We start from the raw sequence: 18,629 nt of genomic DNA on the forward strand, positions 1-18,629 counted from the left end.
CTTGTTTGGAGAAATGTCTACTCAGATACTGTGACCACTTTTTAATTGGATTATAATGTCTTTGTTGTTTAGTTATAAGTACTCTTTATATATTCTGCATACTAAACCCTTATCAGATACAGACTGTCCCTACCTTATCATGGTTCAACTTAGGAACCATGTCACCTAGGCTGGAGTGCAGTGGCACAATCTCAGCTCACTGCAACCTCCGCCTCCCAGGTTCAGGCAATTCTCCCACCTCAGCCTCCCAAGTAGCTGCGATTACCGGCACGTGCCAACATGCCTGGCTATTTTTTTGTGTTCTTAGTAGAGATGGGGTTGGCCAGACTGGTCAACCATGCTGGTCAGGCTGGTCTCGAACTCCTGACCTCAAGTGATCCGCCTCGGCTTCCCAAAGTGGTAGGATTACAGGCGTGAGCCACTGCGCCCGGCTGACTTATGATTTTTTGACGTTGCAGTGGTGCTAAGGTGATACGCATTCAGTAGAAATTGTACTTTGAATTTTGAATTTTTATCTTTTCCCAGACTAGCGATATATAGTAGATAATCTGTCATGATGGCTCAACTTTCAGTCAGCCACATGATCACAAAGACAAACAACCCATACTGTATGGTGGGCTGTGTTGCCAGATGATTTTGCCCAACTGTAGGCTAAAGTCAGTGTTCTGAGCACATTTAAGGTAGGCTAGACTAAGCTATAATGTTCTGTAGGTTAAGTGTATTAGCTGCATTTTCAACTTAACAGTATTTTCAACTTACAATGGGTTTATCAGAACAAAACTTCATTGTAAGTTGAGGAGCATATGTATTTGATTTGCAAATATTTTCTCTCATTCTGTTTTGTCTTTCTTTGCACTTTCTTAATGGTGTCCTTTGACACTTCTATTTTAATGAAGTTTAATCTACTTTTTGTGGTTTCTTGTATGAAAGTTTTTAATTTTAATGAAGTCTAGTTTATATTTTCTTTTGTCATTTATGCTTTTGGTGTCATATGTAAGAAATCATTGCCTAATCCAAGATCCTGAAGATTTACTTCTGTTTTTCCTCTTAGAGTTTTATAGCTTTACCTCTTACATTTAGGTGTGTGGTCCTTTTTGGTTTATTGTTTTGTGTGGTGTGAGGTAGGGGTCCAACTTCATTCTCTAGTATGTGTGTATCCAGCAGTCCCACCATTGGTTTAAAGGACTACTCTTTCCCAATCTAAATGTCTTGGCACTCTTGTTGAAAATCAATTGACCATAAATGTAAGAGTTTATTTCTGGATTCTATATTTTATTCCATTAATCCATATGCCTATCCTTATGCCAGTTCCACACTGTCTTGATTATTATACCTTTGTAGTAAGTTTCCAAATTAGGAAGTGTGAGTACTCCAACTTTCTTCTTTTGACTGTTCTGTGGGTATCACTTTTGCAGGTCTTACTGAGGTAGGATCTAAACCTTAGTTTTGCAGTTTCAGGATCTTTTTTTTTTTGAGATAGGGTTTCTTTATCTTTTCTTTTTCTCTCTTTCTTTCTTTTGTTCTTTCTTTCCTTTTCTTTCTCTGATGAAGTCTAACTCTGTCACCCAGGCTGGAATGCAGTGGTACAATCTTGGCTCACTGCAACCTCCGCCTCCCGGGTTCAAGCAATTCTCCTGCCTCAGCCTCCCAAGTAGCTAGGATTACAGGCAGTGCACACCACCACACCCAGATAATTTTTGTATTTTTAGTAGAGACGGGGTTTCCCCACATTGTTCAGGCTGGTCTCAAACTCCCGACCTCAGGTGATCCACCCATCTCGGCCTCCCAAAGTGCTGGGATTACAGGTGTGAGCCACCACACCCAGCCAGGTCTCACTCTTTCACCCAGGCTGGAGTGCAGTGGTGTGATCACAGCCCACTGCAGCCTCAACCTTATGGGCTCAAGTGATCCTCCCAGCTCAGCCTCCCTAGTAACTGGGACTACAGGAACATGCCATCATGCCCAGCTAATTTTTCTTTTTCTATTGTTTCGCAGAGATAAGGTTTTACCATATTGCCCAGGCTGGTCTCAAGCTCCTGGGCTCAAGCAGTCCACCTGCCTTGGCCTCCCAAAATGCTGGGATTATAGGTGTGAGCCAGCAAATCCAGCTAGTTTCAGGATCTTGATTGTATAAGTTTTCTCCAGAGTGAACAGATACTAAAGCATTGATTCATATTCCTCAAACTTGCAGGAAAACATCACAAATTTACATTGTCAGATATTCTTTTGGTGACCTAAACCAAAATGCTTATACAGGGCATTTTCCATTCCAAAATGCCAAATTAGTTACTAAAATAAACATGTCTGATAAACATGGAATTGGAAACTCAGGCTGAGGGGAAGATTATAGTGTAATGGTTACAAGTTATAGCCTTTGGGGCCAGACAGTTCTAAGTTTGAATATTGTTTCTGTCACTCAATGACTGTGTAACCAGGACAAGATTTTAGACTTATCTGTAAAATTTTGTGGGGGGGGAATCCCTTTCTCAGCGGGCACGGTGGCTCACACCTGTAATCCCAGCACTTTGAGATGCTGAGGTGGGTGGATCATTTGAGGTCAGGAGTTCAGCACCAGCCTGGCCAACATGGTGAAACCCCGTCTCTACTAAAAATGCAAAAATTAGCTGGGTATAGTGGTGCAGGCCTGTAATCTAAGCTGCTCGGGAGGCTGAGGCAGGAGAAGTGCTTGAACCTGGGAGGTGGAGGTTGCAGTCCTGGGAGGTGGAGATTGCAGTGAGCTGAGATCATGCCACTGCACTCCAGCCTGGCCGACAGATTGAGACTCTGTCAAACAAACAAACAAATAACAACAACAAAATCCCTTTCTCATAGAGTGGTTGTGAAGATGAAATGAAATAACAAAATATAAACCTTTAACACTTTGCTTGGGACTAAATTTCAGTAAATGTATCTATGATAGGATGTTTCTTTCAAGGTGTGGAGAGCCACTCTGTCATAGCACAGGCTTTCTGGATACACAAATCCATGTGTCCAGATAACAGGGCCTCTTTAATTGGAAAGACATTGGGTAGGAATGGAGACATTCTTTTTTTTTTTTTTCTTTTGAGACGGAGTCTCATTCTGTCATCCAGGGTGGAGTGCAATGGCGACATCTCGGCTCAACTCAACTGCTGCCTCCCGGATTTGAGTGATTCTCCTGCCTCAGCCTCCTGAGTAGCTGGGATTACAGGCATGTGCCACCACGCCCGGCTAATTTTGTATTTTTAGTATAGATGGGGTTTCTCCACGTTGGTCAGGCTGGTCTCCAACTCCCAGCCTCAGGTGATCTGCCGGCCTTGGCCTCCCAAAGTGCTGGGATTACAGGCATGAGCCACCACGCCTGGCCAGGAATGGAGACATTCTTATTCTGGAGTGGGATTGAGGGACCTAGAGAGCGTAGCCACCACTTGGCTTTAGACAGCCCATTGCCTAGTGGAAATGGTAGGCCAGTGTTGCTAGATTTTGATGTTGTTCGTGATATTGATTCTTGCTAACTTCAATTGCAAAATGTAATATTTACTAATTGACCCCTAAATTCTGAGATTCAGAGCCATCCTCTGCAACATTTTTCCAGAGTCCCCATATTCAGAAACCACAGTTACTGAGATACCTCCAAAATTTAAGACAGAAGTGAAAACCATTCACTGACCAGTGAAAATAAATGTCACAAGAACTTATGTACTTAACACAGGAGAACCCCACAGAAAATCTTTTCACAAAATCTGACAGTCTAAACTAATAAAAAAGTTTATCGATGTCTAAGTTCATAATGGCATAGAAGCATCAAAAAAGTAGGAAAGAAGGTTGTTAGGTAGAAGAATTGAGAAGTGTCAGCCCAGTAGTGAGGAAGGAGATAGCAAAAACAGAAGTTAAAAACAAAACAAAAACACAAAAACCAGCATCCTAGAGACCATTTATTATAGGGACAACTTTTGCATATTTTAGAGAACATTCACTGATTATAATGGCATACAATAATGTTGATAATTCTAGTACTGCTCTTTAATGACCAAGCCTAAATAATGTTCAGAGGACTGCATTCAAGAAAACATGAACGTTTTTCATCAGATGATGGGGAGGCCGCTCAAGTTTTTCGTTTAACAGGGGTATCATTCTGCTGTGATGTCAGATAGATGAGAGGTTACTGGCCTTAAATTTGACTCAACAAGTTGAATTTGCAAACTAAAGCACTATTCAAATAAGTAGTGTGGGGGCCCCCCTGAGATAAACTCTTTCTTTGCATTCTTAGTCTAATATGTGGTTGTTATAAGTAACCTTCAGGAAATCAAAGTTGCAATTGTAACCGCCCTTTCAGCAGGGTTTCCTCCCAGCCCTGTCAGTATCTCAGTTAAATAGAGGTATGTTGATCCACTCTGGAGGGCCTTCATGGGGAATATAAAGAATGAAACTACTTGGCAACTACCACTGTGTATACCGCAGCCATTCCATTCTGGCTAGGCATAAACAAGCACAGTGACACTCCTTAGCAGAGGCTGAAATTCAAGAGATTTCTGTCAACTGTGAACGTGAAATATCACCTTCACTGGATATGAAATGGTCAACAGATTTGAACAAACATAAAGTAGGCCGACCGAAGTTCAAACATTTCTTTTGTCTAGCTCACGTTTTCATATGGATTTTAAATTTTTAATTCGGTAGAAAGCTAGCTAAGGACCTGCAAGGAGGAGACCCTTAGAATTTTACAGCCGGAGGACGTTTGGAAAACTTGTGCAGCCTCTTCCTTTTACAGAAGGCAAAACCGAGGCCCTGGGACACGCTAGGATTTGATGTAGGTCACTCAGTTAATTCGTGATGGATGGAGAGGGAACCCAGGTGTCCAACACTTTCTTAGGCCGGCGGTTTTCCAGTACATCCCCTGCTCCTAAACCAGTATCACCCTCCCCCACGGCTCGCTCGCTCTCTCTTCTTAAATTCTTGTTTATTTTTCTCTCCCTTCGTAACTGTGCAATGGAGAACGGGAGCCTGAGCCTGGGGAAGACTGGGTTGCAGCCGCAACCTAGGTGCGCGCTCTCCCCTGGCTTGCGGCGTGGAGCTGGGTCTCCGCGGCGGGCGCCGGCCACGGCAGGTGCTGGCACCTGGGCTCAATCGCTGCATCATCGCGGCACCCTCCGTGCTCTCGATTCTACAGCACGGGCGCGTGACACCCAGGTCTCCGCGCGAAAGGAGAACGTGGGGCTAAATCCACGGCTCCTTAAGAAGGACGTCTTTGGAAACCCTCGCCCTTCCTCCGCGGACCCGGGCTGCCCGAGAGATGCCCTGCGTGTGAGTGACCTCGGCGCCGACCCCGTCACTGGTCAGCTCGCGACTGGGGCGTGCCCTGCCGGGGCCTGACGTGGCGGCGGGACCGCGGGGCGGGCGGCGCGAGGGGAGAGGCCGCCGCGAGGGCGCGGCCTGACGTGGCGGCCGCGGCGGGGCGGCCTGGGGAGCCCGGGCCACTGCACTGCCCCGCGCTCCGGCCAGAGGGCGCCCGGCCCCAAGCCTTCCCCGCCCCGAGGCCGCCCAGGGCTCCGGGAGTAACCGCGCCAGCGATTGGGTCGGCGGCGCGGCGGGGCCATGTTGGAGCTGAGCGGCGACCCCGCCTCTCACCGCCCTCCGCCCTGGGTCGGGCCGCGCCAGGAGGGAAGGGCAGGGGCGAGGGCGATGCTCCTCGGGAAGCCCAACGCTGCGGGAGCCGCGGCGGGAGCGGCGGCGGTCACGGCCGCCCCTCCGCGACCGGGCCAATCAGCGGCGCGGGCACAAATATGCAAATAGCGCGCCGGTGCTGCCGGAGTGCCGCTCGCAGGGGCTGGTGGGGTCGCGCTGGGGGAGTGAACTGGGCCAATCAGGCGGGTGCGTGGCGGCGCAGGGGAGGCGGTGCCCCTTCACTCCTCCCTCCTCTCCCTCCCGGCCCGGCGCTGACAGGGGGGCCTGGCCGCGCAGCCGGTAAGTGCCGCCGCCACCGCCGCCCGCCGCTACCACCCACCGCCTCGGGCGTGGGGAAGAAGCCCGGGGGCACAGCGGGGTAGCGGCCGCTGCTCAACTGGTGGGGTGATGCGGGGGCGGGTCGTGTCAGCCGGGTGGTCGCCTGAGGCCGCCCCCGCCCGGCCAGCCGCGTGTGTCAGTCTCAGTCAAGGCGGGGGGCGGCGGGGGCGCCTCATTCATGGCGAAGCGCGAGAGTCAGCGAGCGGCGGTGAGTACGTGCAGCCGTCGCTGCCGCCGCCGCTCGGCCGGAGGCGGGGGGGTCGGGGCAGGCGGGGCCGCGCCGCTGCCTGAGGTGAGGGGCCGGAGCCGCGGCCGGGGCCTGGGCCGGCCGGGCGGGCGGGCTGGCCCGCGGGGAGGCCGGGGAGGGGGCGCTGCCCGCACGTGCGGCCCAGCCAGCCCGCGGCCCGTCCCGCGCCTGTCATGGCTGCGGGCTGCTGCCTCTGCCCCCCGGCCCGCAGCCCCCGGGGTCGGGACTCGGCAGCCGTGCCTGTTGCGTCGGGTGGAGGTGAGAGCCGGGCGGCCAGGGCGTGGGGAAGGCGGGCCCCCTTCCCCGCCCAGCGCGAGGTCGGGGCCTCCCTCGGGTGGGTTCCCTCCCGAGGGTCGGGCTTCCCTCCATCCTGCAGCCTCTTCCCCCGCCTGTGCCGTCTCGCCTCCGTGACTCATGACAGGGCGTCCCGCGCGGGCACCAGATGTCCCGAAGCACGGGACGCCCCCGGCGCTTTCCCAGGCCTTGCCTCACGGTTCCGACCGCAGTGCCTTCCCCGCGATCCTTCACCCCGAATGCCGCTCCCCGTCTGCAGCGTGTCCCGGACCCCGCAAGCCCCCGTGTGTGCGGCCGCGGTCGTTTTCTGGGTGCCTGGGTGTGGGACGTGCGGGGTGGCTCCAGGGCTCTCTGCGTGGACATCCAGCCTAAAGCCAAGCACGACCCGGAAAGCCCGGGTGTCTCACTGGCTGTCACAGCTGCCTGCTCAGACTGGTGTCTGTTTGTTCTCATTTTTATTTTTTTAATCTTTTTTTTTTTTTTGGCGGGGGGTTTGGTTTGCTTTTTTTTTTTTTTAAAGACAAATAAAACTTTTCAGAACAAAGTAGATGAGAATTTTGTTGTTGTTGTGATATTTAAGTGTTACAGTTACTTTCCTGAAAGTCTGGGATTTGACGCTGTTGTGACATTTATTTATGTGAAATATTCATACCTAAGAATTCCCCTGTATTAAATAAAGTTATTTTCATTAATAAAATTACTATCAGCATTTAGTTTCTCAATTTTGCATGCTACTTTGCACCTTTTCCTTTTTTCCAGTTCTCCTTAAAATCTCCATTTCTACTTAACCAGCTATGGTCTTAAATGAAAAGAAGGCTTATCTTGTGTAATGTTACTCTCTCCCTAGACTCCAGATAACTGTAGAGGTAGTTTTAAAAGAACCACTAGGTCTGCAAACACTTGCATGTACAAAAGCTGAATTTAAAGGAGGATTCTACATTGCAGAGGGAGGAGTTTGTTTTTGTTTTTTGCAATGCAAAAGGATTATCATAGTGTTTTTCTTTTCTCTTGGGTTTACAGAATGTGAATTTAGAGATACTGTGTTGTAACAGCAGGCCGCAGAGCCTTATGTTCGATATTTGATAAGTATTTGTTAAATAAAAGACTTCTATTGCTCGAAGCAAGTTCTATCTGTATTGTGTATCTTCAAATACTTTCAATTTCTTATCCTTCTTCTTTTTTTTTTTTTTTTTTTTTTGGTATTGAGACAGAGTCTCGCTCTGTCACCCAGGCTGGAGCGCAGTGGCGCCATCTGGGTTCCCTGCAACCTCTGCCTCCCAGGTTCAAGCAGTTCTCCAGCCTCAGCCTCCCCAGTAACTGGGATTACAGGTGCACGCCACCACGCCCGGCTGTTTCTTCTATTGCTTTAAAAATTCACGTTACATAGTTATAGTTTACCACAAAGTATTGGCAGGTCTGTGTCCTTGGAGAGTTAACTATAAACTACAGACCACATAATTTAGACATGAAGTCTGTGTTACAGACGTGAAATGTATTGGGAAGAGTGGTTGCCTCCCAGTTTTGGTTAAGGGTAACTGTCATTCCTGAACAGTTTCAGGTAAGTATGTACAGTATTATAATTAAAAACAACAACAACAAAAACCCTTGTGATTGATTGACAAGGAGATTATATCCTAAGGGCACAGGAAATAACATAAGATAGAAGCAATGCTAGTCAAAAACGGTACTAAGTTAGGTGTGCGAGCAAGCTGCTTTAATCGGGGGCTGCTCTAATAGGGAGGCTGATGCAGGAGAATCACTTGAGCCAGGAGTTCAAGTACAGCCTGGGCAACTTAGTAAGACTGCATCCCATCTCTATTAAGAAAAACAAAATTATGATGCTTTTATAACCAGTAAAATCCTCTTTTTCGATAGAGTGCTGGCTACGGAGAATCGGGACTTTGTCACTTAACTGTGTAGGTAATATTCAAGTTTCTTGACATCTGTGAGCCTTAGTTTCCTCCTGTATAAAACTTTGTTTCCTCCAGTTTTACTATTGTAGGATTCTAAGTATCCCATGAAGTCTATCCTCTGAAATCAAAAACTATTATGGGGTGGGCAGGTATGAATACAGATAGAAAACGGTGTCCATGGAAAAAGCCCATGACGAGTTAGGATTAAGGAAACCATAGGATTTTCAACTTGAAAGTATCTTTTAGAAACTTTTAACTCCAAACTTATTGTCTAATGCAACCAAATGCTTTCTACAAGGCACTGTGCTAGACCTTCCTGGTTTACCTCTGGAAACAGGATAGAGCTGAAGGATGGGCTAAATATATGAATTTAAGAGGCAAGAACTGAAGTAGGAATACAGATTTTAAAGTAAAATCCATTGAATCTATCAGTAGTAAAATTTTGGTACATGTGAAAAGTTTAGATTTTCTAAAGATGTGTTTGTTGATCGAAATGTCATAGAGGAAAAAGCTTACCCCCCATAAATAACAGAGAAGAAAAATGAAATCCTAGAGAGTCTATAAAGAAAAACTATGACTGAATTAATCTACTGGGGAAATTTCATCAGGTAATGAGTTAATAAAAACACAGGTAAGAATATGGAAACTTGAGGCAGTTGGTCAGCATAAAAACTAATGGAAGCATGTTGTAAGTGCTTGGAAAACTTCAGAAGCCAAAGATTGGAGTCAGAAGAGATTTATGGATACTGATGAGATAGAGTTATTTTAACCTTTTAAATTCTTTGAAGTTGTCTTTATGTGGGATATACATTTCTTATATGAGATTTAGCTTTTTTTACACTTATTTACGTTGTAAATTTAAGTTGCCACATTCCAGTTTTATAACTGTTCTCTAGCACTTTGCGCCTCTGTTTACTTCCTTATTTGGGCTTCACTCCCTTTTCTACCTCTTGGAATTTTACCAGTCTGTGAATACTCAGGTCAAATTCCACCTTGTGAATAAAATCATATCTTGTCCTTGTAGCTCTTAGGGATTTCTCCTTCCCATGAGATCTTTAGTATTATTTGTCGCACTCATTTGACATACCATGTACAACTTCCTGGCATTTCATCTGTTGAATTGTCTTTAAGCTTTCAGAAACACTTTTTGCTCCTTTCTTTTAGAAACAGTTGTAAAGCTGATCAAGTGACAATGGGAGACCCAGAAAAGGGGAAACCACTTCGAACTGTAATTTATTATCTGGACTCAAAGTAATTCACATCCATTTATTCATTAAACATATATATTTTGAAGTGCTCTCTTAATTTATGATATATATATATAAAGTGCATAATAAGTGATCCCTGCCTTCATGGATCCTACCATCTAGCAATGCAAACACATAAAAAACAAGTAAATAAACAAATGTAAAATTACAGCTTATGATCAGTGAAAGAAAAGAACAGAGTGCTGTGGTGGAGAAAATGGGGAGAAATTAACGTTGTATGCTCAGAGAAGGCTTCCCTCAGTTGGTGATACTAAGTGGAAACAGTAAGAAGACAGACAGGTCAGAAGATAAAAGAGTTTCTTGGAGGAGAGAAAGATATATTTGAAGGCTATGACACAGGAAAGAACTTAATATTTGAAAGAAATGAAAAGCTCAGGGTGGCAGAAGCATAATAATAAGGCAGAAAACCATATGAGCTAAAATGAGAGATAGAAAGCAGATTATACAGGGCCTTGTAGGACATATTAAAGACTTACAGGTTTTACTAAAGACATTGCAGTCATTGAAGATTTTGAATTGGAGAAGTGATATGCTTTAATCTACATTTTAAAAATGCTACTTTGAGAATGGATTGGAGAAAGGCAAGGGTAAAAGTAAAGATACTGTAATACTACAGTAGTCCAGGAAAAACATGGTGGTAGCCAGATTATACGTATATTTTAGAGAGGAGATGGTGAGGTGTGGAGGAGGAACAACTGACAGATTCATGATGGATTGGATGTGAGAAGAAAAGTGTCAAAAGTGATTTCCTGGTTACTGGCTTGAGGAACTAGATAGATGGTGGTGTGTGATTTACTGAGATGAAGAAGATGAGGGAAAGGAAAGACTTGGCAGGAAAGCAAGTTTTGAACACCATCCCTGGACAAGTGCTTCAGAAGAAGTCTGCCTTTATCTGAATGATAAGCACCTTAGAATAGGTTTAGCTGGAAGTGTGATACCATACAATGATATATTCATATTGTGTTGAGAGGAAGAAGTAAGCTTCATATTTATGTTAGAAAAACTGGTGAAATGATCTTTTTTAACAGTGCACTTCAGTTTTTGAAAGTTTATTTGAATATTTTTATAATACAGATTTTATTAAATATGAAAGTTTGAGGGAAATAAACTCAATACAATATTGAATGGCTATATATAGTATTGGGTGATGGTGCAGAATACAGAAGTTTTATAATCTTGATATTCTCAGGAGAGTAGCATTCTTTTCAGTTATTAGCTTGTAAGGGAGCCTGATACTAAATTTATAGTTTTTAATGAGGCTTCTCATTTAATGGTGCTTCTAAGTAGAAGTTATAGTTCAGTCATTACTAGCTATTATTTACCAAATAGCTGTCAGATGCTGATGTTTCTGTTATAATTTGGCATTATGAAGTTAACCAAGCAAATACTAAGTTTGGTGTTCGTTTGATTTTTACTATGTTTCAAAACATTTTAAAACTAGTAATTTTAAACATTGTTACTGCTATAAAGGGACATAGTTTGAAATCAGAAAACAGATGACCTTTGTTGTGTAGTGGTCATTTCATATTAATTTACCTACTAACTAGTAGCAGTATAAAGAATATTCAATTTTATTGGAAATCAGTAACTATGATTCTGAAAGATAACTGCTAATATATCTGGTTTTGTAAGAGGAAGGAAAAAATGGTATTTTTTGATTCTGTCTTTGCAGTGTTTATCTTTAAAATGGCAATCAAATAGTCACTAAAATTTTTTTCTCCCATTTAAGGAACTGAGTACGTTTACCTAAAAAAAAAAAAACTAGGAATTTAAGATTACAGACTTGGTGTTGTCTGTTTTACAGTTGAAGCAACAGAGGTACAGAGAAAGTGAGTTGCCTGAGGTTTCTAATGTTAGGGAATACTTTATTTCATGGATTTCATAATTTAGTGAATTCACTACCTATTCCAATATATGAACATGCTAATTCTGCTTTGGTGAGTATTTAGTGAAATCAGTATTGTTATTGGCACCCTGAAAGCTTTCCTTATATTCTTTTCTAGTTATTCCCTTTCTGTATTCCTAGGGTGACCATTATCTTGATGTCTAAAATCCATAGATTAGCTCTGCCTATTTTAGAACTTTATTAAATTGAATCATATAATATGTGTTCCTCAGGTCATGTTATTTTTGTGAGGCTAATCTGTGTTTTTCTTTTTTTTTTTTTTTTTTTTTGCTTGGGGGGGTATGGAGTCTTGCTCTGTCGCCAGACTGGAGTTCAGTGGTGCGATCTCGGCTCACTGCAACCTCTGCCTCCCAGGTTCCAGTGATTCTCCTGCCTTAGCCTCCTGAGTAGCTGGGATTACAGGCACCCACCACCACGCCCGACTATTTTTTTTATTTTTAGTAGAGACAGGGTTTCACCATGTTGGCCAGGATGGTCTCGATCTCTTGACCTCATGATCCGCCCACCTTGGCCTCCCAAAATGTTGGGATTACAGGTGTGAGCCACCACGCCTGGACTAATCTGGTTTCCTATATAGAAGAGTTTATTCATTTTCATTGCTGTTGATTCTAATGTATGATGGATTTTTTTAGTTTTGCACTATTATGAATAATACTGATTCCTACACCTGTCTTTCGGTGCACATGTGCACACATTTCTGTCAAGTATGTATTTCTGGAAGTGGAAAAACTGGTCATAGAAATATGTATGTTCAACTTTAGCAGTAATGCCTTATAGTTTTTCAAATTTATTGTTCTAGTTTCTACTCCTTTTAGCAGTGTGTGAGAGTGCCAGTTACTTCACATTCATTTATATGATTTGATTAAAATACTGCTATATTTGAAAAATTTTGTGTTCTTTTTTAATCTCTGAAGATGAGTATTTGATGATGAATAGCTACTTCTGCCTAAATGAGATACAGTATAAAGGAATATGAGATAACAAATATAAACATTTTTAGTTCAAAAATGAATACCCATGTTGTGCCTGTTGGATTATAGCAGATTCTAACAGACCCCAGTTTTATGTTCTTGAAGATATATGTCAAGACATACAGTGTCTTTTCTTGATCCTTAAAAAAGTTTAGTTTTTAAAATAGAATGCACTTTAGGGAATATGGTGTGTGAAGAATGATAAAATACATATCTAAACCTTAATCAAAGAAATCTTACTGAATTATTAAGAGAAAACTTTTATCAAGGTAAACTTGATAGCTATTAGGTGGAATGCACAGAATACTTTGAAATAAGTTCCTGGGGAAGAAGCGGGGGGTGGGGAAATATGACAAAGATCTGTATTATTTTTGAGATTAATAGAAATTTGTCAGTAATGACCAGAGTCCCCAGGCCTACTGATAGGGGATATACATCATAAGTAGAGACTTAAGCTATTACTTTCTTAGTATTCCTTAGGTTGACGACTTCAGGAAGGTCACTAAGAGGCTAAATGATCTTAAGGTAGTGGGAAATTGGGTTTTATATCTTTATTTTATACCATTAGTAAGAAAACATTTTAAATAATTTGTGGTATTCTAAGAAAAGCAGATTTGAATTTCTCAAAGATTTGAGTGAAATCACATTTGGAGGATATAGTAGTGAAGATGTGTCAGGTTTGACTGAATTTGAAATGCTAAGTCAGTGGATTTGGTAAACATGAAATCACTGCGTAGAAACTTACATCTAGTATTAAACTAGATTTTAATTGAATCAGAAAAAGAAGGAAAGCCATAGGGAAGAAAATTCAAGGTATGGTTTCATAGAAGTGAAAATTTCCAGGAGGTGAAGGGGTTAATTGAACTGAGTTCAGAAGATTCTTAAAGCACTCAAAGCCTAAGTGGTATGTAATAAATGGGGACACATAGACAATTAGAGGCTTCATATAGAACACAGAATTTGTGTTTAGCTTTTGTTGTCTCTTTGGTTAGTGATAACTTTTCTTAGTGGTCAAAGATGGATTGAGAGAGCCGTTTGGATTTGTCTAGGAGGTTGTTAGTTACCTTTGAAAGTACACATGGGAACAAACTACAGTACAAGAAGTTAACAAGTAAATAGGTATTTAGAAAATGGAGGCAGCAGATCACTTATTTTCAATATTTGGCATTTGATGGAAGAATAGAAATGGGATGATTTGGTGTTTACATTTGTGTTAAGGTAGGGAAGGTTGGTCTGCTGATGCTCAAAGGCAGAAGAGAAGCAAGCAATTGCAAAGAGGCAGTTAAAGATCCTGGAAAGAGGGACTGTGGGAGAGCATAAGTCTTTTTGAAAGGCTAGATGGAATGTTTTTTTGAGGTAAACGATCTGTCTTTGGAAAAGAGCCATGTTTTCTAAGAATAGCTAGAAGAAAAAGGACATACATACAAAGATAGATATAGTGCTTCCTTCTGAAAAGATGGTTATTTAGTAAATTTCAGCAGGAAAATCTCAGAAAACAAATTGTCCTTAGTTAAGAATGGGGAAGTTAGGACTAAAGGCTTGAGGGGAGAGAACATAAAATAGCTACAGTGAGATAGCCTAGTAACAGGGGAATATATTTTAAAATTTCTAAGGCAAAAGAAGGGCCATATTGAAGGTAAAGTGTATAAATTAATATTAACCTTGTAATAATAAGGTGCTAGTCATATAATAAATACTACAAATATAAATAGTCAGAAAATGTTAATTTAATTGAACCAAGGATTGACAATAAAATTACAGTGGTGATGGTAATACAGTATGGTAGGTTGAATGAATGAAAAAAGTCATAAGAGTATTGAAGGTGATAAGAGAACAGTATTGGAGATTATTTAAGGCAAAATAATCTGAGGAGGTCTGGAGAAGCCTGTTGGTCATGGGAAAGTTTAAATGACTGTATGCTCTTGGGAAAGCAGAAAAGAGGTGCTGGAGGTGACTGGTATGAGAGGGAAAGCTACGTTCAGTTAAGCACTTACAACTGTATTTTGAGCATATTCTTTCAAAATCCTGTGACAACTCTGCAAAGTAGGTGGTAATGATAATCAACCTGAGTCACAGTCTTTAACTTTTCTATTTAAAGCCTTCGAAAATAATGCATTTGGGTGATACAGTGGCTCACATCTGTAATCCCTGCACTTTGGGAGGCTGAGGTGGTGGATTGCTTGAGCCCAGGGGTTCCACACCAGCCTGGACAACATGGCGAAACCCTGGCTCTACAAAAAAAAAAAATACAAAAATACAAAAATTAGCCAGGTGTGGTGGTGCGTAGTTCCAGGTACTCCAGAGGCTGAGGTGGGAGAATTGCTTGAGCCCAGGAGGCGGAGGTTGCAGTGAACTGAGATGGACCACTACACCCCAGCGTGGGCAACATCAAGACCGTGTCTTAAAAAAAATGAAAAAAAAATTCTGCATTTAAGTTAATTTTCTATTTTTAATATTAATTGAAATTTAGCATTAGAGTAAATATTTAGGCCGAGTGTGGTGGCTCATGCCTATAATCCAGGTACTTTGGGAGGCTGAGGTGGGTGGATCACTTGAGGCCAGGTGTTCGAGACCAGCCTGGCCAACATGGCGAAACCCCATCTAAAACTAAAAATACAAAAGATTAGCCGGGTGTGGTGGCACACGCCTGTAATCCCAGCTATAGAAGTTGCAGTGAGCTGAGATCACACCACTGCACTCCTGCCTGGGCGACAGAGCACAACTCTGTCTCAAAAAAAAAAAAAAAATTTAGACTTGATTTTGTTTTTGTGTAATGTTCAGGACCACTTTAATTAAACAACTAGACCTGACTCAGTGGCAACTGGGAAATTTGTCATCTATTTTCAGTGTCAGCCCAAAATTGGTTACCCTCAATCAGTTTTTATCGTGATTAGAGATGAGATTGTATTTGTTTGAGACAGAGTCTTGCTCATCTCAGGTGCTGGAGCACAGTAGCATAGATCATAGCTCACTGCATCCTCAACCTTCTGAGCGCCAGAGATTCTCTAACCTCAGCCTCCCAAGTCGCTGGGACCACAGGCATATGCCAACACACCTGGCTAATATTTTAAAAATGTTTTGGAGAGACTGGGTCTTGCTATGTTGCCTAGGCTGGTCTCGAACTCCTGAGCTGAAGTGATTCTACAGCCTTGGAATCCCAAAGTGGAGATTATGTTTTTAGAAGTTTTCCTTTTTGTGACATGCAAAGCAAGACTAAAAAGTGAGAATGCCAACAAAGTAAATAATTTAGTAAATGGCTATCTGCAGAGGGAGATGTTAGTAAGTAAACATTAGATGAGTGCCATTTAGCTTTGTCCTTTTGCTTATGTCCTTTGGTTTAAATTATTTTAAGCCAAAGATTTCTTTGTTTTTTAAAAACCTTACATGGAAGCTCAATTTGTAAAATAAAACCAAAATATTCAGGATGAGATCTTATTGGGAGTAAATGGAGGGAAAGAAGGCCTAAGTCCTCTCTTCCTTTGGATGGTTAAAGATTACCCAGTACTCCAAGAAGCCCAATTTGAAAACACAGAATGTTTACGCAGTGCTTTATGTGTATTATTTTACAGTCATTTTTTTGAGACCAGTACTGTTATAATCCCCATTTACAGATGAAGAAACTGAGCTTCAAAATGATTAAGTGTCTTCCTAGGATTACATAGCTGGTAAGTGATGAAGTCAGGATTCCAGCCCTGCCATTCTGTTTCCAGAGCCTGTAAAACTGTGCTATAGGATCCCTTGTAGAATTCCTTTTTGATGAAAGTAGGATTCTTTCACTGAGGGACACGTGAGAATTAAAGTTTAAATTGGATTACTGGGGCTTTAAAAAATTTATAAAAATATCCATAGCCAAGTTAATCATTTTAACTCTTTTTAAGTGTACAGTTCAGTGGGGGCATTCTTAAAGTCATGAAAATGATATGTTGTTGCTTAATGCTTTTGAATCTTAACTTTTAGAATAATGTAAGGATTGAGGAGTTTAGTTATTTTTTTATGTCATGGCATTATTGAATTCCTAAAAGCATATGAGTATTTACTGTGTGCCAGGAATTAAATTAGTAGATGTTAGGGATACAAAGATATTCAAATAAGAACCAACCTCTGCACTCATCTTGTTTAGTAGGAAAAACAGACATGTAGACCAAGAGTGATAAAATAGTGTGTAAAATATGGAATACAAAAAAAAGAGTGTATAATAGCTTGAAGTGTTTGAGTGTGTAAAGACTTCCCAAAGATGGTACCTGAGTTTAATCGTGAAGATATTACTTTGTTAAGAGGAAGGCTGGTGGAAGGGGTGATGGTGTAGGCATAGAGAACATATTAATGGAGGTGTGAGAAAGTTTGTTGAATTCAGTCTACATTTCAATGTAGTGGAAACATAGATTACCTATGAGAGTAGCAAATAAGAGTGGAGAGGCCTTGATAACTTTAGGGAAGGAATAAAATAGCAAGTATATATGTTGAGAGGGCAAAGATAAATTTAGGTATCATAAAATATGATATAGATTGGTATAACATTTTTAAATTTTTAAATGAAAATACATTCAATACTATTAGATATAGCAGGCTTGGATCTTGGTAATATTTCAGTAAGTCGGCATAGAATCTTAATCTATGTTTTTAATTTTATAGGTTGATGAAAGGGAAATAGATAATTTTTGAGTACTTACTATGTTTTAGGACTTTGAATATATATATTTTTTCTTCTTTGAGATGGAGTTTCATCATGTCACCCAGGCTGGTCTCAAACTTTTGGGCTCAAGAGATCTGCCTGCCTTGCCCTCCCAAAGTGCTAGGATTACAGACGTGAGCCCCTGTGCCCATCCCGAATATTTTCTTTCTGAACTCTGCAACCTTTCTAAACCCTGTGATGTAGATGGTCCAATGAGGAAACAGACTGAGGTTTGTTTGTTTTTTGTAGAGATGGGACTGTGTTGCCCAGGCTGATCTCGAGCTTCTGGCCTCAAGCAATTCTCCCACCTGAGCCTCCCAAAGTGCTGGGATTACAGGCATGAGCCACTGTGCCCGGCTTAGACTGAGAGGTTTTAAGAACTACTCAAAGTTACACAGCTTAGAATTAACAGTTAGAATTTGAATCCACACCTAATCTCCTTCAGCTGTGTCATGACTGGCTCATATTTGCCAGATATTTGTCTAATTGATTGGTGAATCTAATTTATTTTCTAATTAAACAGTCGCATGTTGTCTTAGTCCATTTTATGTTGCTATAACAGTACCACAGACTGGTTAATTTATACAGAAAAGAAATTTATTACGGTTTTGGAGGCTGGGAAGTCCAAGGTAAAGAGACCTGCATCTGGTATAAGATGCGTTACAAGCATTCACAAGAAGGCCCTCTGATGCAAGGCCTTCTGCTGCATCATCCTGTAGTAGAAGGCAGAGGGGGAAGAGAGCAAGATGTGACCGAATTTGATTTTTTTGTAACAAGCCCACTCTTGATAACTAACCTACTCCTGTGATAACATTAATCCATTCATGAGGGCGGAGGCCTCATGACCTAATCACCTCTTATTAGGCCCCACCTCAAAACACTGTTGCTTTGAGAACTGAGTTTCCAACACCTAAACTTTGGGGGACATATTCAAACTATAGCGAGTGTATAGATAATGCAGTTGGATTATCAGAAACATGTCAAGGATACATAGAGCAGAGTTACAGATGGGGCTTAATAGAGTAGTATACACATAGAATACGTGGCATTAAAGCCCCTTATATGGGTTTTCGTAATGATTTTATTTATTCATTTTTATTTTATTTTACTTTATTTTATTTTGGAGGCAGAGACTCGCTCTGTCGCCCAGACTGGAGTGCAGAGGTATGTTCATGCCATTCTCCTGCCTCAGCCTCCCGGGTTCATGCCATTCCCCTGCCTCAGCCTCCCCAGTAGCTGGGACTACAGGCCCCGCCACCACGCCCAGCTAATTTTTTGGGTTTTTAGTAGAGACGGGGTTTCACCGTGTTAGCCAGCATGGTCTCGATCTCCTGACCTCATGATCCGCCTACCTAGGCCTCCCAAAGTGCTGGGAT

The 18,629-nt window shown here is 42.2% G+C and overlaps 1 protein-coding gene across 9 annotated transcripts in view; it reads left to right on the forward strand.

Moving 5' to 3' along the window:
- Positions 1-18,629, forward strand: part of CHD9 (chromodomain helicase DNA binding protein 9) — a 281,390-nt gene that overhangs the window by 71,215 nt on the left and 191,546 nt on the right. For 5 of the 9 annotated variants that reach the window (XM_033218384.1, XM_033218391.1, XM_033218387.1 and 2 more), the window contains exon 1: positions 5,826-5,943. The exons of 2 other annotated variants lie outside the window; for them this stretch is intronic. The gene's annotated coding sequence lies outside the window, so the exon portion shown is untranslated. Of the gene's footprint in view, positions 1-5,805; positions 5,944-6,074; positions 6,191-18,629 lie in introns of those variants that run through there. 2 more of the 9 variants (XM_033218389.1, XM_033218385.1) reach the window with 2 other exon arrangements.

This window comes from Trachypithecus francoisi, unplaced genomic scaffold (genome assembly GCF_009764315.1).
Source record: "Trachypithecus francoisi isolate TF-2019V2 unplaced genomic scaffold, Tfra_2.0 Lachesis_group10, whole genome shotgun sequence".
NCBI lineage: Eukaryota > Metazoa > Chordata > Mammalia > Primates > Cercopithecidae > Trachypithecus > Trachypithecus francoisi.